Genomic DNA, 6446 nt, shown 5'->3' on the forward strand with positions numbered 1-6446 from the left:
CACAGCACTGACCATGTTTTCAGACAGTCCCTGCAGTTAGTGGAACACAGATCTGTTATCATGGTTACTGGCTATTTAATGTGAGATGCATTTTTCAGAATGATAAGGGAATTCTTTGGTTTGGCATATTGCCACAATGTCCCTATTCACTGCAGATATATATACCTTAAGTGCTACACTGATTTTATTTCACATATCTCCAGGAGCAGTATATATATTTATATAAAGGTAAAAACTTACATGACCTGCTGCTAAATGAGTTTGTATACATGCATTTAGAATGTAACCAGGCAGGTGAGTACCATGAGAAACTGTATGTACCCCGGCTACATATTAAACAATTTACAGAGGGTTTGGCATAAAGTGAGTGTCATGCTTCCTGGCTACTCGCTGTATATATTGCTAATATCAGTTTTCTTCCAGTTTGTAGCTGTTCGCACACCCCAGGTGTTCTGGCCTTGGGACTAAATACAGAGGATGTTTGTATTCCTAATACTTTAACCCATGGGTCGTCAACCTGGTCCCTACCGCCCACTAGTGGACGTTTCAGGATTCCAGGTGGGCGGTAGGGATTTTGGCGGCACAACAAGCTAATGCCAAATCCTCCTTTTGAGAGAGTGAGTGGGTGGGCGGGCGTGAAAGTATGAACGTGCGCGAACTCGTGCAAACATGAGAATGCGTGCATGCGCGCGCGAACGTGCCAACGCGAGTGTAACACGTGGGAAGAGGAAGGGGAGGAGTGGGAGCTGATGCACGGTAGCAGGGACAGGCAGAAGCGGAGCAGTTGTAAAATAGGAGCAGGACAAGGAGAGAATTGTTGTTGGCTAATAATAGTAAGTGGGCTACCTAGCTCAGCCTTCCTACTGGGCATTGCTATAAGGAAGGTTAAACAATAAAAAAAAAGGGGGAGGGTGGAGTGGGGGAAATAGAGGAGGGGAGCTGATGCACAGATGAGAAATCATATTATGAGCAAACAGAGAAATCGTCTGAACATCACCGAAAGAAGAGACCTTCGTTTGTTCCTTACGTAAATCGAACCAGATATCAAATATTTAGTCTCACAGCATCAGCCTCAAGGATCTCATTAATCACTAGTTAAAGGTGATTTCAATTTACTTTATTGCTTTCTCATTAAACTTTATAAAGTTAAAACCATTATAAACATGCATTAAGTAGAAATAAAAAGATAAATGTACGTACATTTTTTTTTTTTTTTTAAACACCCTCCTTTCTAAAAAATATTCTGCACTTGCGCGAAAACTGGTGGGCGGTAAGGAAATGTTTCCATCAAGAAAGATGCATTAGTGGGCGGCAGGTAGAAACAGGTGGACTACCCCTGGTTTAACCCTTTAAGGACACAGCTTTAGAAATAAAAAGCCAGAATGCTGGAAAAGGATGTGTCCTTAAAGGGTTAATAGAATAAATATATCATCTAGGAAGAAAACTCTAAATATGATAATGAACTCCAGATGTTTCCCAATTTCTTTGATTTCAAAGATAACTATTAACGCCTTGATTTACTACGTTTTTAGAGCCAGTAAAAGTTGTGCGAAAAAAGCATTCACTAGTGTTCACTATATCTAATCAGTTATGTTGGAGTAGAAAACTCTCTGAGCTAGTTAAAAAAAAACTCCCATAGAGAAACAAAGAAGTAGAACTGGGGATTATTAGTTAGACTAAGCAAATTACATGCGAAAAATGGATGCATTTATAACTGGCTTATCGATATCTCACTACATTTTCCCAGCCAGCCGCTTACTTGCTTAGTCGTCCCACTCGTACCTGTCATTTGTTTTTAGCAAGCAGTGCTTGTTTAATGTCTGCCAAATTCACAAGTAAGAATTTTCCAACGGGTGTTACTGGAAAGCCAGTAACTAACAGATCCCATTATTCTATATTCCGAGAATGTTTTGCTATTGCATTGCTACTCCTACCCACAGCCGCTAGGCCTCCAGATTGACTCATTTATAGCACGTGTGTAATCTTGCTGTTACTAAAAGAGTGATGGTCCCAAGATCTGCTCTAAAAACTTGTAGGGAGTAACAACAATGAACCATAAATGCCACAATGCGATAAGAAGTATTGTGGGGCAGAATACCCAAACGATGAAAGAAAGATGTTCCAAACATAGGTCAGCAATTAGAATTTGATTCACAGAGTTACCAGCACCTGCACACTTAGACAATGAGAAACACAACCTTTCTTAAATTTCAGATACATAATTGTGAAGCAGCATTTGCATACTTTAATACATTAGCATTTTTAAACAGTATTGCTAAGTATGCTTAGTACCGTATGACGGTAGTCGCCATCCCCAAGAGCTTAAGATGGACAATTCAATTAGGTAGCTGAATGACTCCTATGTTTAAGACACCCTGTGTCCATTGTCGGAGCATAGTGTGTGTGTAATGCGGTTGTTAGGGGGTTAAATGTTAATTATTGTCTCCCCCACCCCTTATAAATATGTCATTGTGTTATAATAGGTTGCTGTATGTTGTCTGCTATGATTTGACTGTTTGTATTTTTTAAGTTGTCACACCAATCTTCATGTAATAATCAAATGGGCTAGTCCCAAGTAAAAATAAAGCTTTGTATGTTAGTTCCTTTGGGAACTTGTGTCCTGTGTGGATTTTTAGGGATCCCAGTGATTTGTTTGCCAGTTGAAGGATCCCTCTAGCCCTGGGATAAGTTAAGAGAACTAGGCCTGAGAGCCGCAAGTATCGAGCACTATAAGCAAAGCTGCAGAGGGGACGATACCTGCCTGGAAGGAGAGCTGCAGCCTGGTCGGGTGGAAAAGCTTGGGAAATATTAAATAATAAATAACTTGTTTTTACAGAAAGACAGTCTTCAAGAAACAATTTTGCTAATTTTTAGAGACCTATACATACATACAAACACTGACGTGTTCAGTTGCCAATTTAAGTTTAACCCCTTAAGGACCAAACTTCTGGAATAAAAGGGAATCATGACATGTCACACACGTCATGTGTCCTTAAGGGGTTAAAGTCACTCTCCTTCCTGTTTCCATTCTTCTCATCCAGGAGCTTTGAACAAGCACTCCAAGTGAGTAAGAGCAACCTCCTGGATGTCTGATAGAAAACCAAAGAGGTTGCAACCGAGGAATATTATAAAAGTGTGGATTTCTCTTGAAATTGATGCTTTTATAAAGTTAGACAGATGATACTCTGTTGACCCGCATAGAGTTTCAGCTTTAGGGATTTGGAGTGCTCCTTTAACCCCCTAAGGACACATGACATGTGTGACATTTCATGATTCCCTTTTATTCCAGAAGTTTAGTCCTTAAGGGGTTAATATATCAGAGATGCTCTGTTTTATTTCTTTTCACCTGCCATGATTTCTTCAGATCAGTTACTTGGGGTTGGAAATCTTCTGGATTATGATAATTCCTTGTGTGTCAGGGTATTTATATTGGCAGACATTTTGTGCTATGATAGAAATACAAAGTGTATATTCTGAATTCATTGCTAAACAGACCAGACTCCATTTTGTTATTCTCAAGTTAACAAAGACACAAAATTTCTATCCTTTCTCTGAAACTGACTGCTTTGCCCAAGCTGAATGGAATGTGTATATAAACAAACCAAATAGATAAGACATTGAGAATGGGGGTGGACAGACTGTCTAATTGCAAATGGAATATAATAAATTCTATTCCCAGACTTAGGTGACAGAGGAGATTAAACAATTAAATTTTACTTTCGATATTGTACAACGTCCCATTATAGTTTAAGGTGAAACTTAGTTCACAAACTATCAATTTTAGGAATTATAGCAGAATTTGCAGACGCATAGTCTGAAGAAATCCTCTTGATCTGACAGAAGATTTGAGTTAGGGCATACATAAAGATAACGTAAATGACGTCAAAAATAGCCACCAGGAAAAGTTAACTCTTTCCTGGATAGGTATGTCTAGTGGAACAATACTGCCATCTAGAGTCTGAATATTAAATTGGTTACCTAGAAGGGAACCACACCCCACATTTGTGATTGGCTATCACCTAAGGAATGTTTCCCTTTAAAAAGTTAAGACAAGGGAAGAGAGAATTTGGAAAAGATTCAAAGATTGAAGAGAGACACATTACGACACTCTGGGGATTGAGGGAGATCCAGGCAGAATCGGGTGATCAGAGTAACCAAGAAACTCTTACACTCCATGCAGAGAACCACTTAGCTACCTGAGGATATCTGATGAGAAAATATCTACCTAACTGGTAAATATACAGACATTTAATTAATTAATTTAAATTAATTAAAATTAATAGCATGATATATGACTGGATAAATCATGTTTGATTTCATATTTAGAAATCTTAATTATTAAAGAATATATATATATATGGTTATAGCATCCCATCTGCAGCTGGGATTAATATAGCCATTAATGTATTTGTGTGATTAATATCACGTTAGCATATCATGACCATTTATCCAGCTGTATTGATTGGCTCTAAAATAAGATAAAATATCTATTTAGACAATTAATTAAAATATCAGCTAATATAACATAGTAGATTTCTCTCATTGGATAAAATCAAGGAAATGGTTGATGACTGGTTAAATGTTATTTATTAAAATTACATAGGAGTAGATCTTAACTACTTAGGAGGTCTAACGACCATTGAAAGGGTTACTTCTGCCAGAAAGTTTTACTGCAGCTCTAAGGAATGCTCTGTCTCCTTAAAACTTTGTTTCCTTAGCTGTAAAGAAAGGGTCGTAAATCAGTCTTGACAGCTAATGGAGTCTATGCTGTACTGTGATGTAATTCCAGTAAAATACAAGTTTAGCAGGCTAAGATTGCCACAAGGCATATGTATGTATATGTGTTTGTAGTATCAGTTGGTTAATTACACGTAGCTAAGATACTGTCATCACTGTACTGACCAGGTGCAGGAATGTAAGAACTGGAATTACGCGTCCCTCTCCTTTGTATCAGATGAGCCACGTGGTTAGACCGGATGGATGAGTTTAGACTCTATTCATTAAATAGGTTAAGGGTATGTGTGGGTGTAGTTAATTGTGGGAGGAGCTACAGTGCTATATAAGGAATGTACTCTATGTATTCAGTACTCAGACTTTGCTGTATTTTGGTGACGCTAGTCCCTCTGAGTCCCGATCGGTGATCCAATAAAGAATCTCTTCCTTCCTGAAGAAACCTGTGTCCATCTCTCTGTGCTTGGCTTCCGTCAGTTTCTCCGGTATCATTTGGTGCATTGGCCGGGAAGCTCATCGTTCAACGGTAGCTGAGAGGCAGAGGCGTGAGACGGTCTATCTTTGCCCACGTTCTCTACGGCTGCACCCCTGAACTTCTGCGTGGACCTCCCTTCGTCTCGGCGCCACTGGTCTGTTGTCCAGGAGATCATCGGCCTCTACGTGAGAAGTGCTGGGGTGTCCCCGTCGATGAGTGTGAACTCAGGTTCAGGAACGAGGAGGTAAGATAACTGCTGTTTTAGACGGCAGGACCCGCTAGGGGTATACCGATTGTGCGGTAGGCCCAAAGGGGTTTTTGAATCTGTATCTGCCCCCTCTGTCGGAGGGAAGGAGCGAAGGCGCACCGCTCGATCGAACGCTCTTTAGTCAGACCGTTTGATTTGGTTAGTCAGGCGGGGTCCTGGTGTAAGATAGCCCTAGCCGGACACCGGTGTCTTGTCTAGACTAGCGTTCTAGGGTGTATATTACGTTCGCTAGGTCGGAGGGACCGGGAGACTAAGCGGCGCCTGTGTAAATTCGGTTCGCTAGTTCTCATCCTATCTGGGCTAAGTGGGAAGGCGTGTAAATTTGGAACCCACTAGACTTTTGATAGTACGACTAAGAGGCGCCTGTGTAAATTCGGATCTCTAGCTCGTTGTATAGTGCGACTAAGAGGCGCCTGTGTAAATTCGGATCTCTAGCTCGCTATGTATATGTGGTGATTGGGCAGTGTGGCTAACCAAAACGGGTGTATATAGTTTTAGGTAGTCCATTCAAGGTACTGGCCAATAGTTTAGTTGGGAATTGTAAATGTGTTAACGATTGTTTTAGTAAAGTGTATATCTTGTTAGATAGCGCGAGCTCAGCCGTCTAGCGAGAGTGTTAATAGTGTGTTGCTGTATTATAGTGCACGGTACCATAACCCTGTATATTTACTGACATTGTATAATAAGTACTAATCATTGTCGTCCATTGCATGTTTTAACACCATAACCACTAATAATTGTATTGTGACCTTAACTTGTGCTTTGACCTATGCTAACCGTACTGTAACCGCTATTTGTAAAAGACGATGTTACTGGGTGTGTTATAGACGGGTAATTCGTATATAGAGAATTATAGCGTGGGTGACTGTGTAGTTACGCCAAAGGGCATAATATTGATTATATAGTGACTGGTGTAGCAGCTGTGTGTGTACGGGAATTCCCTGAGTGTTTATTGTTATGGTGTACGTTTCA

Source organism: Pelobates fuscus, chromosome 10 (genome assembly GCF_036172605.1).
Source record: "Pelobates fuscus isolate aPelFus1 chromosome 10, aPelFus1.pri, whole genome shotgun sequence".
In the NCBI taxonomy this organism is placed as follows: Eukaryota; Metazoa; Chordata; class Amphibia; order Anura; family Pelobatidae; genus Pelobates; species Pelobates fuscus.